Consider the following 16,018-nt stretch of genomic DNA (forward strand, 5'->3'; position numbering starts at 1 on the left):
TGAAGTGCAGCCTGGAGACAATCAAAAGATAATTCTACCCTACCCTCTGACTCGACGCCTTTTGAACTCTATCACTCTGAACACTTACCTCTTTCCCCGTGTAAGCAGTAAATTGAAGCTTGTTGCCTGATTAAGAAGGGAAGGTTGCTTGTGCAGTATCATTAGTGGGAGGGGGGGTTAAGGGAGTCCTCATGATGTGAAAGCTCCAGTGCAGGTACAGCATTCCTGCTCTCCAACAAAACACTAAGCTACAGCAATGAGCATGAATACAGCAGCATAAGAGGAACTTTGCGTATGTATTTGGTCACTATCTGTCTATATATACTGTATTTATAGTCTGTCAGATGTGTGATACACTTGCAAATTCAATATCTTGTGTGCAAAGATGACATTTTATAATAAGCATATTTAATTCTCCTGTTTTTGTGAGTGATTGGACACCTTTAGCCCCTGTTCTGAGAGAATAATAAATCATAATAAAAAGGGCCAGAAGGTTATTTTCCAGGGTGCTTTTCTTTTTAACTCTTTTAATGACTCGCAGCAGGTCAAGACCAATGCATGTTGACTGAAACAGCCAATCAAGCACTTTTCAAGTAAGCCTTCAGGGGGCATTTATGATTTAATTATTGCTCTTTTTGTTGAGGCTAGTTCTGGTATTTTCTCACATATATATATATTATTCCTTCTTGTAGGAATAATGCAGGAGTTCAGCTCCAAAGTGTCTTATATTCTAATAGCAGCAGATAACAATTTCCTCTCAGACTTGTCTTAAAGGGTCTGTTTGACAATTCGGGAACACAATTATTCCCTTTCTTTATGAGCGTAAACATCCCTAGTTAGTCAGCTTAGCATTAATACTGGAGGCCAGTAAGCTTAGCTCTGTCCAACGTTTAACTAATACATCTATAAGAGCCTCTAGAGTTTGTTAAATAACGTGTTGTACTGTATTTGTTTGATAAGTGCACAAAGAGAAATGTATATTGTAAAGTCCAAAATTAATCATTGGAATTTCCTCGCAGAAGTGGAGAAAACTCTTCCAAATCTGAGTAAACTGTGCACTTGTGTCCCATGACAGCTAAGATAACAAGCTAGCTAACTATCACTTGTTGTGAATCCGTCCAACAGATCAGTGAATGCTGAGACAAAAGCATCAAAAAAACCTAAACTTTTGCAACCATGCCTGAAACAGAGACACCAGAAGTACTAAAACGTTTTCTGCTTAACACACTTCTTGCAAAACACAACTCAGCTTCTTACATTTGACACTTTCTTAAACCATCTACTTACAATCCCTTATAATACTGTGTTGTGTTACCCAGTGCACTGTGCTTGTGCTGCAATTCAGTTTAACTTTGAATAATATTGCAGGTATTTAAACACTAATTAATTACTATTTGACAGCAGTTTCCTATTGTACCTCTCTCTCTCTCTCACACACACACACACACACACACACACACACACACACACACACACACACACACACACACCACCATCAGCTACTTTAATTTCACTTATTAAAGTTCTACCATTAACTGCCTATTCTTGGCGCTGTGCTTTATTAAAGCTCATTCTCTCCTGAATGCTAATGTGTCCCGACCAGCCAGCTGCTCCCTGTTTTATATTTAAAACCCTTTTGTCCGGGTCCAAATTAAAATCTAGTGCATCAATTTCCAGTGTGGAAAAGTGTCGGCTGAGGTTGACTCGAGAGGGTCAGAAAAGATTTTGATTTTAAAAATGTCTATATGGTAGTTAGCTTCAGACCTCGTCGTCCCTCAGCCCCATGTCTCATTATTGTGATGTCTCTGTTTCAGGCCTTATGCTGGATCATCCCTCAGACTACGAGTCTTTAATATATTCTACCTAATGCTGCAGAGGATTTGATGAAGTCATTATCCCAAAAACTAAACTAAACTAAACTCGAGTCTACAGCCATGCCAGAGGCTCTGTAAGGAAGGTGATGCTTTGGGCTAAATGCTAACACTAGCATGCTAACATGCTGATGACGTTATGATGTGAACCTAGCATGTTAGCATTAAGAACATCCTTGTAAATCTTCTGTGTCGAGTTCAGCTTTGGTGTTACGTCTTTGAATATCCTGTGTGAACCTGTTACGTGCTGCCACCTTGATAACTAGCATTTGCTTGTGAACTTGTCTCTTTACAAGCTAACGTCAGCATGCTAACATTTGATCATTGAAGTGCAGCTGAGGTCAACGGGAATGTGAATGATTTAGCAGGTTTTTGGTCATAAACCAAAGTATTGGACTCTTGTGTTTGACCCAAACGCAGGAGGTAAAGTAAAGTTAAAGGAGGTTTAATGTAGGTCAACAGGGAATGGTGGGGGAGTTGAGAGGAGAAGATGGCAGCGGTGAGGTTGCAGGCAGGCGAGCAGCCTGGCAGGCAGAGAGGCAGATGATCCGGAGGCAAAGGAGGAAAGAACAGTTCAAGTCTGGCGAGGAGACAACACAAGTACAGATCTCATAATTAACTAGACTAGCGGGGCCTGAAACAAGTGACTACCACAGTAATTGAGACAACACTCTGGCACAGAGGGGGAGAAGAGGCGCGGTTGATATGCTGGAGAGATGACGAGCTGATTGTAGGCAGGTGTGTTGGAAGAGCAGGGAGCCAAGAGAGAGGGAGAGCATACACACACACAGAGAGAGACAGACAGGGAAGCTGGAAACACAGGGGGGGGAATACTGGAGCACGGGCGTGGCAATGACACGGACACACTGACACTTTGACCTGATGGTGGCGCTAGATGAAAAGTCATGATCATCAAAGTTATTACAATTCATCCTGAAGGAGGCATGAAGGTTTCATGACACGTTTTGCTCAAGACATACAAATATGAACCTCATGGTGGTTTGATTTACATTTATTTATATTTTATAAGAGCATGGAGAGACAACTTTTCATGTCAACACACACAAAGCAAATGTATGATTTATTTCCCATAGGGACAGCGGAGGACACTAACAGCAAATATGAACAATGCAATTTTACAAAATGTGTTTCTTCGTCTTAGACTCGGGCAGACGACTTCTCGTGGCCGTTTTAATTTTGTTTTCACAACTGAACCCGCGGCGCTCAGCTGCCACACTGGAGACTTCACTTACCAGCACCACTTCAGCCAAAGTTTTGAATTCGGGGAACATTTCTCTCAGGAAAATGATCAGAAATTGGCAAGACTGTCTGAGCATTTGCTTATCTGCATCCGTGGTGCACACAGAGCAGATGCGCTATAAAAGGCATCTGCTGTTCTTCAACTTGTGTATTATTTAAAGTTACGGTGGATGTTCTCATCAGTCAAAATGACGGGCAGCGTTCAGAGTCGTTGTTCAGTCAATGACGGAATCTGGGTTAACTCGACCTCTGGTCCTCCCCTTGGAGTCTGATGCTGCCACCTGTGTTGACAGTTTAGACATCACCAACACGTCTGGCGTGACTGCAGTCCACTGCTGTGGCTGCTGAAAACCCTCACCTGCCAGGCTTTGTTGACTCAGCTGACTCAGCTGTAGCTTCTCTCCTGCTTTGATGAAAGCAGCTCTTGCTGGGTGGAGGGATTAGAGTATTTTTTTTATGCGATGCCTCAGCACTGAAGCCTCCTCTACCTGGTTGTGGCTCTACTGATAGCGCCCTTTTCCTGCAGCTTTCAGGCAATGTGTTCTTTTCTTAAGGACATGAAGGCTACTCCGCCGTGTCCCAAAAGACAAGGCTTTTTCACTCCAACGTACGGACCAAATCCCAGGTGTTACCTGTGGGTACGATTGAAACATAATGCCCCTCCATGCTGAGTCGCTACATGAGCCTGCTGAATATATGTACACCCAAAATACTATCAGAGCGCTCATTAATAATTTCCACTGCCGCCTCATTAAGGTGGATTTATGCTTGTGTGTCCTGGTGTACAGATACTTCCAGGATAGGAATTTATTTTCATACCATTCCAACTGCACCTTATAGTCCTTTGTACATATTCATGCCTGCATTTATTTATTTATTTAATATAGAGCCGTTACAACTGAGCAATATCTCAACCATCTTACTGTTTCTGTAGCTCACAGCAAACACTTATTTTTATTTATTTATAACATATATTTTTTATTACTCTTATCTTTATTACTGTTTTATATATGGGTATACTCCGTCAGGGTTGCTATATAATTTCATTGTACCCCGTGCAATGACAATAAAGACATTTTATTTTATGGTAGCACCATGAGCACACAAGATGGAAACGTCTCTACTGAAGAAGAGAAGCTTGTTGAAAACTTTCTATATGTTGTTTTCACTTTAAACAATCTCCGTTGATCTAGGCTCGTAGCCCAGGCATGAGGAGTTCATGTTAGCAACGTAGCTGCTGAATCCTAACCCTAACCCTAACACAGAAGTATAAACATTAAGCTAAACTTGTCATCTGTATATTCAGTAGGAAGGGGAAAGATGCGGCTATCCCCACCCCCATATTACCAGCGCAGTATCCCAGAAGTTACATTCGTATTAGAACATTTTACAGCTTATGATTGCGTCACTAACATTCAATGAAATGTACTAAATGAACATCATGTGGAAGAAGACTTGAAACTAGCAATTGAGATCATAAACTCATCAGGAAAATGTTTACTGAGATATTAAATCATGTAAGAAGTAGGGTTATTTTTTCATAGACTTCTATACAATCAGATTTCTTGTGGAGTCGCCCCCTGCTGGATATTAGAGAAAATGCAAGTTTAAGGAACTTCTGCATTGGTTTCACTTTTCAGACCAGGAGGTTGTCGCTTGATGCCAATGCATTGAGATAGGTGGCTCTAGAGCGCAGTGTTGCCAACTTGGCGACTTTCTCGCTAAATCTGGCGACTTTCCAAATTTCTTGGCGATTTATTTTGGTCAAAAGTGACGAGCGACAAATCTAGCGACTTTCTATTTTTGAAAAGTGATGGCCTATTTCAATGACAAAACAGCATCCATTACAATTACATGCAAATGGTCAATTATGCAACTTAGGCGATGACGTCATTTAGCGACTTCTAGCTACTTCTAGGACAGCCAATAGTTACTTTCCTTACGGAGGAACACTGATAGAGCGGATCTTCCACAATTGATAAGGTTGGCAGTTTAATCCAAGGCTACATGTCAAAGCGTCCTTGACTCGCTCACTCCAGAGACAGCACCTTGCATTAGAGATACTATATACAGGCCATTTACCAATTCACATGCCATGTATGTAGTGAAGGTGATGCGCACATCTCACATTAATGCATGATGCATGATGAAGACAACCCAGGAGGTAAAAAGGTGCTGAAAAACAATAGGGTAAAACAATGGTAACCACTTGCCTAACCTCAACAATACCATAGTTGCCATGTACAAATATTGCAGGAATAAATTATTTTACATTGGAGGTTAAAAACGTTGCCACTGAGCTTCTGCAGAAATATCAACATCCTATCTGCTGATTAGGGTTGAAAGTAGAGATGCTAATTCATACAGAACTAATGTGACACTGCCGTTTTGTGAGTATTTCTTCACAGATGATCTATACAGCGATTACAAAATACATCAGGTCCACAGCTAACACTAGTGTTGTGCGAGGGGTTTATTAATCCTATGCAGTTTGAAAAACTAATAGGTTATGCTTGCTGTCACTAAATTACTGTCATGGTTGCTGACCTTAGGTTGCTGACTCATGGATTAGGAAAACACAAAACCAATCTCTTTTAATGGAACATTGAATGCTTAAACTTTTCCCCAACTTGTTTTCTCTTTTCTCCTCACAGCGAAGGTTTTCTAAAATGATTATTCATACATTTCCGGCTGCTCTGTTTTCACATATTAGTTATGCTGTGTTGTTTGAGAGCACACAGACTTTCCTTTTGGATCACTGCAGCGCCTCGTCTCAGACGTGGGAATCACCCACACGGTACTCCTCGGGCAGATAATGCAACACAAATACAATCAGCTGCTGCCAATGAGCAAAAATTAGCATTTGCACTTGCTAATTACTAATTATGATAAGGGTGGCAAAATTAACCAAGAGTGATGAGGAAGTGGGTCGTAACAATGATGACATCCTGACGGCGATAACGACAGCGATCCATTGATCCCTGATGGCTACACTGATGAATAAAGCGATGCTACTAGAAATGACTGGATTATTATAATGCCAATATGCAGCTCTAGCCAGCATATTAGCTCATCCTCCACTCTGATGAGCATGTATGACTGCAGTGGTGGGATTATGCAAATGGTAAAATTGAAGAAGCTAGCGGTTTCCCTGGCAGTCGACTTCAAAGCTTCGAGGACTGGAGATGGAATTAGTGCTCTGCTTAATCCCACTGGAGGAGGGCATGGAGGGAGGGGGGTGGGGGCTGCACTTTATTAATGCACCAGCAAGTTTAATCACAGACACAGAGGAAGAGGAGGGAGAGGAGGGTAAAAAGGGTTAGAATGGTGACAGACTGAGGAAAAAAAGGAGGTAAAGTAAAGGAGGTGAGGAAGAGTGAGGAGAATAGGAGATTCAGAATAGGAGTGTGTGGTGTGTTTGTGAATGGGGAGGGGGAGAAGAAGTGCAACACATCGAGGATCAGAGAGAATTTTTATGGCAGACCTGGAACACGGTGAACACGGATCCTTTTTCCTGCCAAACCACCACACCTGATATTCACCGCAACAGCAAGAGTGCGAGCACGTCGGGACGACAACAGAGCCTTAAGGGCAGATCAATACAAACACTGCAGATGCTTGTGCTCTATGCATGTTTGCCCTGATGTTAAGAATGTATCAGCTACAACAAACACACTAACACAGCAAAATGGTGCTTAATCCAGCTCATTGAATCACACAGCATGACATGAATCCATGAATCCAACAGACTGCAGGACTTTATTAGTCCTTGGGATGTTTGAAATTCAAGTGACCTTCAGAGACCAATTGATGAACTGTAAATTACTGCCACTGATGCTTTCTGTTTTCAGTCCCTTATTGCTGCTCATGCACTATTTTTTGCACATTCAAGACCTTAAGGAGCTTTGAGACAGCGAGCAGTTCCACCTAGGTAGGCAGCGATAGTGAAGAGTTGTTTTGACCTATTCAGCTTTCTGTCACAGAAACTACAGTGAGGACAATACAGTAGCAAGTGTTTCAGGTACTGTTTGTAGCTATACGAAAAGTAATGCGCTGTGTATATCCCACAAAATCAACCTAGGGAGGAGGATGGAGTGGATGGAAGGGTCCAAAAACACCAGATGTTCACCCAGGAGACCGCTTTTCGTGACCTTTGTAAAACCAGGAAGAATGTGTGCAGTCCTGTGACCGTGTATGTGTTCTGCGTACGCGTTCACAAACGTGTGTAGAACAAAAGGGACATATACAGCAGGAGTTTTGAGTCCTTATCTCTGTGAGTGTCGCGATGTCAAAAAGACAAATTCACAAATGATTGTGAGATCGTAACCTGTATGATAATGGAGCCGGGTTAAGAAGATGTTAGTGTGCATGCGACTGTCTGTGTACAATACTAACACGTCACCTGGTGAAACAACCTCTGGTTACCATCAGCTCAATACAACAGATTACACAATACAGCTCAGTGAATCAACACATGTAGAAACATCTACAACAGTATAGCAGTTCTGTGCTTACTTAACTGTGTAAAGTTAATGTATACTAAAAAATATACTATGCCCATTGGAGGTTCATGAATACAAAGGCTACTTAGCTCTCAGCTGTTAGCTTAGCTGGAGAATCCTTTGAGATGAAGGGAAGCAGCGTGGTGTTTGTCGAGTTGTTGTGTCTTTGAGTTGCTGTGTGCAGGACGGAGGAGACCGGTCGCTCTGTTTGTTACCTTTCATAATGCAGTTAGCTCCTTGATAACTACTTGTTGCTCCTATTGTGAAGTCTAGCCGGCTGTGGAGAGCCACTGCTACTAAACTTGTTTACTTTGGACAGGTGCTCGCGTCCTCTGCCAAAGAAAGAGTTCAGTGATCGGAGAGCCATCCGATGCTGAGGACGGACACATGGTAGTGTTTTGGTTTTATCAGCTGAGTTTTCACACCTACATGCAAAAAGTGACATCAGGTTGCAGGAAGTGAGGAAGAGTATTGACACAAAGGATCATGGGAAATTGAGTCCAATAGCTCAATCTCCATACTGTGAGGATCCCAACAGCGCGGTTAACTTGTGATTGACAGGTCGCTACCAAGTAGTTATCCTGATTGGATGTTGTCCGCGTTTTTGTTTTCATGAAAGTTAATTGCCAAAAAATGTGTTCTTCAGCATTCGATTGTACTTTGCTCCGTGCTCTCGTGTCACTGCTCGTTCCAAAAACATAATATGGCGACAGCCAAAAACAAAGATGGCTTAAGGATTTAAGATGGTACATTCAGCGGCTATTAGTAGAGGCTATGCTGTTTTGTCAATGGATGCATTTATTATTTGACTCTCTGTAAAGAGCCTGATTTGGCCGTGGAGAAGGTATAAAAGGTAAACCCACAACTGTACAAAACATTATTTTGGTGTTGTCAAGGTAACCTGATATGTCGCCGTTAAGTGTCATCCCATTTCTTTTTATTACATTTCAAGCCTTATCAGCCTCTTGCCACTTACCAGGTGACTTAATTAAGTCAGTGAGGGCTCACTGCATGCAACTGACTGGGGAAAAGGGCTGGTAGCATTACTGACAGGAGGTAAATGAGGCATGAATTAATACTATTTTAATTCTGCTATCTTTATACTATGTGTAATGCTCCTTCACACTCATGTACATCAACACTGTGATTGTTGTACTGTAAATGCTCTGTCTAATCTTCTACTATGTTTTTGCTGTGATGCACTTTGAGCTGCAATTCTTGTATGAAAGGTGCTATACAAATAAAGTTATTATTATTACTATTATGATGATGAGGAAACCTGCCCCCTCCCTCAACCCCCAGCTTGCAGCTTCTCCACCCACACCCACCCACTACCTGCACTTTGTCCCTCACAACAAACCAAGTGAGGTGTGAGCTCAGAAGGTCTAAGGCGAGGAATGCTGCGGGTCCAGATGGCATCAGCTCAAGGCTCCTTAAATCATGCGTCAACCAGCTGTGCGGGATCATGGAGCTATTGTTCAAGCTGGGCCTGAAGCAAGGGAGGGTACCACAACTGTGGAAAACATCTTGTGTGGCACCCGTGCCAAAGACCCCCCACGCCAAGGACTTCAACAGCTACAGGACGGTGGCGCTGACATCGCAGCTGATGAAGACCCTGGAGAGGCTGGTCCTTGGCTATCTTCGGCCCCTTGTGAGACCATCGATGGACCCACTTCAGTTTGCCTACCAACCTGGCATCGGGGTGCAGAGATCCCTCTCTCACCTGGAGAAGGCTGGGGGCACTGTGAGTCACAACACAACAAAGTGTCACCTGCAGAAGTTCTCTGACGACTCTGCTATCCTTGTCATCTCTGATGGGGATGACAAGGAGTACAGAGAGCTGACACAGGACTTTGCCCTCTGGTGCCAGAGGAACCACCTCCTGCTCAACGCAGGCAAGACCAGGGAGCTAGTGGTGGACTTCAGGAGGCGCCATCATTCCCCCCCCCCAACACCAGTGAACGCCCTGGGTACGGACATTGAAATTGTAAAATCTCACAAGTACCTGGGTGTTCACCTGAACAATAAACTGGACTGGTCAAATAACTGCTGCTCTGTTCAAGAAGGGACAGATCAGCTTTATCTGCTGGGGAGACTGAGGTCCTTTAGAGTGCAGGGGGCTCCTTAAGACCTTCTTTGATGTGATGGCATCAGCTATTGGCCTCCTGGGGCAGCGGCATCTCGGCTGCTGACAGGAAGAGACTGAACAGACTGGTGAAGAAGGCCAGCTCTGTCCTGGGGAGCCCTCTAGACACTGTGGAGGTGGTGGGAGACAGGAGAATGATGGCCAAGCTGTCATCTCTATTGAACAACATGTCCCTGTCCCCCCCCCCTCCAGAACACTTTGTCCGCACTGTGCAGCTCCTTCAGTGACAGGCTGCTTCACCCGCGGTGTCTCACAGAGAGATACCACAGGTCCTTTCTCTCTGCAGCGGTCAGACGGCACCATCACCACGGCCCCTGGTAGACCACCACACCAACAACACAATATTCATCTTTATACACTACTCAACCGCTATGTACTTATATTAGTTTAATTATTGTGTGCTCGGCACTTTACTTTATATTTTCTTTTGCTGTATCTGTACATTTCCCCGCTGTGGGACTAATAAAGGATTTCTGAATGTGATTCTGAGGTGAGCAGGTTGGTGGAGGAGTCGGCTGACTGGGACAAGTGAAAGAGTTCGAGGGCAAAGAGAAATGCAAAGAGTCATAGATACGCAGGGGCCTGGGGGAGCGGGAATGTGGGTCAAAGGAGGGACTGAGAGGTTGGGACCATTATTGCGGTTGAAATAACAAATACTTAAAAGATTACTCAATTAGCAAAATAGTTTCTGATTAATTTCAGTCAGTCAAACGTTGACTGAATATCTGTGTGGAGGTCATTGATTATTGGAGCTAACCTGCATGGGATTCATCTTTTTATTGAACATTACTTTAAAAATGAGGATGTCATCATGTCTGTCAGGTTATTGTCCAGTTCTTCCTCATTTTGCTGGTAACAAATGAGAATTTGAGAACGAACAGATCGCATGTATCTGCTGTGTTTAGAAAATCATGGCACGGCCCCTGATTCACAGATCAACCCATTTGGACTCGTATACTGACGTATAAATCAGCCCGCTGTGACTCTTTGATATACACACAGCTTGATTCATGAATTTGCTGCTCCTGTATAACATTATATTTGCATGAGAGCCCTGGAGTGTTGGAACGACTGCAGCCGCCTGTGCTTAATCAATAAGGCAGTGTTGATGAATTTAACATAATTAGAGCTGCAAATATGAAATGTGTGGCAGCATTTCCCTGCTGCCTGGCATGAAATTGAAAACAAGACAATCGATTTTCTTGGGGAAACAAGACACTTCATGGAAAACGAGACATTTCTCTGCATTCTGAAGAGGCTGTTAAAAACAAGTGGATTACCATTTTTATGTGTTGGGTTTATTATTGATGGGAAATAGCGGTGTCAAGGCAAACAGTGTGTAAAACTATTGGACTGCAGACTCATATTTCTGACACTTTGCATTATGTGGATGTGCTGCAGGTACAGCCGGCTGCTGCAGTCGTCTGAAGGTGGAGGAATTTAATTATGTTGCCCACCTAGCACCTTCATGTGGACATTTCAAGGTACTGTGGTGCAGAGACCTGTCTGATAATCTCCCCGTGGTGAAACTCCATATTGAATATCTGTCCACACAGTGACTTTGTTCCTTTTTGAGGGTCAAATGCAGCTTTTGTTTCAGGCTTTTCGTTGGTTGTGGGGAATTAAAAAAAGAGTCAAACTACAAAGATAGTGATGAGGTCATCAGTCACCTCCACACACACACACACACACACACACACACACACACACATAATACACTTAAAACCTGCATTTATGTGTTTTACTGGCCTCTTGGGGGCAGCCTAACACTCTGTTATGTTGGACTTGTTGGTAAATCGTTGCTTTCTCACACACCTAGCAGACACAGAGAACATTAGCATTAATTTTGAGTCGTGTTTCCAGCAATCTGATGAATAAAAATCCAATATCCTTTGTTGCTGTATTTTGGTCTCCACCAGCGCCTGAGAAAGATATCTGGCTCTTTAGCTACTAAATGCTCAACTATGTTCACCAGCTGTTGCTCTACAGGTGATGTGCTGAGGGTTTGTTTCAGGTTGTTTGCTGAAAACAGCTGCATACTGCTGCTGGAAATAACGCAGATGAAGCAACAACAGTTGTCGGTCGTTAAACAAGAACAATTATCTAAAAAGGTGTCGCAATGTCTCTGCAGTTCCCCTCAGTTTTATAGCATCTCTCAGATTATTGTTTTGGGTTTCGTGGCAAGAAGAAGAACATCCAGAGCAACACACAGGACACACACACATTAGCTGCAAGAAGATATCAAAAGCACATGTGTGTCTTTTCTTCTACAGAGTTTACCCAGCATGCATTTCATCTGAAAGATTGCCTCCTGAGTGAAAGGTCACCACATGCTGGACACGCTTTGCCCTCACATTTGACAGTTGTTTTAATTATTCTAAAGCACAGAAACATTTCAAACATATCTTAACTGTATCAACCCTTATATATATATATATATATATATATATATATATATATATATATATATATGTATGTATAGAACTCGTGCTTTTTGATGTTTAAGCTCGTTCACTTCAAAGTGTGTTGAATCACAGTTTTCAGCTTTCAGGACTTGAAACTTAAGTGAGACATGAAATCATTCACAGTCAGCATTTTGGTTTTGAAGGCAAATCCTTGGAGTGTTAAAGGAACAGTTCACCACAGATAAAACACGGGCGTAGCCTCGGTAATGTCGCTCATACGTCCGGCCTCAGGCTGTCGCCCTCTCGCCGCCTAACTCCAAAAATGGGAAAAGTGGTGAAGAGTCGAAGGAGCTGAGGGTTGACGACAGCTAGCTGCTAGCGACCTGTGACGTCACTCACAGCGTTCTCCCAACTGTGGGCGTGCCGACCATCTACTGTAGACAACACACTGACTGTGGGTCAGTACTATCCCTTTGAGAAGCTTTAGAAACAAAGTTGCGAGACGTTTACCATGCAAACACATCAGTAAAATGCAGTTTCTGCAGTCAGGAAGCTTTTAAAAAAGTGCTGACTGAAGTGAGGCCAACACTGACGTTAATGTGTGGAGCTCTAACAGTTGCCCTGCAGGTTTGTGGTCTCATTACCACAGAGTTCGTCTGCAGCTGAGCCGCACTAATCCTCCGCTTTGATGTGATGCGCATGTATCTTCACTTGCTTTATCATTACACACTGTAGCCTCCACTCGCTCTCTGATGTTAGGAAACAAACTGGAGACACTCTGGAATTTGGGAAAACATCCCTCTGACAAGTGTGTTTGAGTCAGTGTATTTATACCCGTGTGAGGTTTTAAGATTCAGGAGTCTAAAGCTTTATTGACAAGCCTGAAAATGTTCATTATACTGCACAGTGGAGACGTGTTTGATTGAGCGACATGCTGCTGATGCTGCTTCTCTTAGAGCTTTACCAAGTTTGTCCTAAAGATGCAGATGCAATGTTGGCGCATGCTCGGGCTGTCACTTTTGATTACACATGTGGCTACCTTAGGAGCTTGAGGGTTATTCTTAATTGATCTGTAATTATCAGTAGATAAGAGCAACAGGTCATGATTTAAACTCCAGTGTGGGATCTTCAGAAGATTTCCTGTTAAACCGATAATCAGGAATTCAAGTCCTCATTTGGGATTGAAAACCTTTAAATGTGCAGCAGTCTTAAGATGGTTTCAAACCAAGCACACATAGTTTGTGTCACTTTTCTAACCTGCTATCCCCATCCTCTCTGATATCTTCAGGCAGGCTTGAGATGTTTTACTCCCTGTAGGATCACAGAATAGAGTTGCAAACATGCATTCACAAATGCACAATAAAAACCAAAGTGGATGTGCGTCGTGAATGTCGGTATATTTGAGGTCAGTCCCTGCAGTCCAATATTACATTAAGTATGCCAGGGAAAGATGTACATGTCCCAATGCAAAGTATGTCAAATGCAGTGCGTCAAACAATACCAGCAGATATATGAGCAAGAGGGTTTGTCCCTAACAGTACAAGTACAAATAAAAAGTATGTGATTTAGAACGCAGCCAGTGAAGTCCCCCCATCAGTAAAAATGGCCTCTTTGCCTCCTGCACTTTTGGTGTGAAAGGCAGTGAACGCACCACGGATGAATGAGGCCATGTCATCTCTACAACGCGGGTCAGGACACGCCACACGGTTTGTGTTTGAACTCATTTAAACAAATGACCTTCTAGTCACAGCAACAAAACATCCGCAGAAGTTTCTCAAACCTTCCTGTCGGCACATTTCAAGTGTTCGTGCGACGAGGCTTTGAAACGTTCTATTGGTTGCCGGTCTGCAAATGTGTTTCTCTCTTCATGGCAACGTTTGGATCTGCAGCGTCTTCCTCAGAAAGAGAAACAGCTTCGTGAAGGAGCAGCAATCAGCTCAAACCATCAGCAGCTGCTGGTCAGTAAACTGTTTGCTGACCAGCAGGTGATGGTTTGAGCTGATTATTTATTCAGAGGCTTCCAGTGTGCAGAGCGGCTTCATGCCCTGCAGGAAAATATTGTTTAACTTGCAGCTGACTTGTTCCCTCTTCTAATAAACCATAAAAGCATTTACAGGTTATAAATGTCTGATAAATAATTCACTAACGTTTAACGTGAGACATTAATAATGTCATGAGTCATAAATGTCCCTAATAAACTAATAAATGTTAATAAAGTATCAATAAAGGGTGTAAATGTTAATACGTCATTATTATTAAAGGGGGTTCATTATAACCCATCAGTTGTCATTGTTAATGAGATAATAATAGCTAATAATGTTAATATTAATGATAATAATATGAATGTTAATAATAGATTGTGCTCCAGATGTTCTGGTTCTGGTGTCCATGAGATCAGCCCATTCATTGTGTATGGAGCAGACTTTACATGACGTCACAAGTTTGAGACTTTCTTCTCTATTTAGTTCATGTTCAGAATTATTTATTAGGCCATAGAAATAACATGTTGGATGTTTGGGCGGTGTTCCCCTTTAAAAAAGGAACAGTCTGTCTCCGTCTGTTTTCCACTTATTATCTACTGTATAATTCTGCTGCTGCAATGCGTCAACTGTCTCAACAGGGATCACTAAACACATGTAACCCCGTCCCCTTGTGTGTGCTGGTATGCAAAACAAACACCTACAACTTCCATACCTCATCCAGCGAACACCATCACCTCACCCTCCATCTCATTTGGAAACATTTCTCCTGTCAAATATCACAATTTCAAACCTTTACAGTAAAGATTGTTCTCTTTTATATATATATATATATATATATATATATATATATATATATATATATATATATTAACTGTCAGTCTCTTACAGTAAGATGTGAGGGTTTACTGCCATCTGCTGTTCACAAGAATGAAATATAAATACAATAAATATATTAAATCCAGCAACATACATGAGATGAACGACTGCAGGGTCCTCTGTGGGTTCATTTAGCAGTGACACACACGTTAGTGGGATAATGTTCATATAAAAATATTGATTTTAATGCTTTTTGGCTGAAAGCAAAAGACTTCACAGCAGTGATGGAATGTAACGAAGTACTTTTACTGAATTTTGAGGTACTTGTACTTAATGTCAGAGTTTTCATTTTATGCTACTTTATAAGAAAATATCACACTTTTTACTTCACTACATTAATTTTACATTTATAGTTACTAGTCACTTTTCAGGTTAACATTTTGTATAATAAAACATTTCATACACTTACATATAGTATAATATAATATATTATAATATAATATAACATAATATTATACAATATTATATAACATAATATAACACAATATTATATAACATAATATAATACAATATGATATAACATAACATAACAGAATACAATATAACATAACAGAATACAATATAACATAATATAATATAATACAATATGATATACTATAACATAACATAATATAATGTAAAATAACATAATATAATATAATATAACATAACATAATATAATATAACATAACATAATATAATATAATATAATATAACATAATATAATATAATATAATATAGAATAATATAATATAACATCCATCCATCCATAATATAACTTTATATAATATAATATGATATAACATAACATAATATAATATAGAATAATATAATATAACATAATATAATATAATACAATATGATATACTATAACATAACATAATATAATGTAAAATAACATAATATAATATAATATGATATAATATAACATGATATAATATAATATAAAATAATATGATATAATACAATATATTGAAATAAAACATAACATAATATA

The sequence above is a fragment of the Cottoperca gobio genome, chromosome 14, assembly GCF_900634415.1.
Source record: "Cottoperca gobio chromosome 14, fCotGob3.1, whole genome shotgun sequence".
NCBI lineage: Eukaryota > Metazoa > Chordata > Actinopteri > Perciformes > Bovichtidae > Cottoperca > Cottoperca gobio.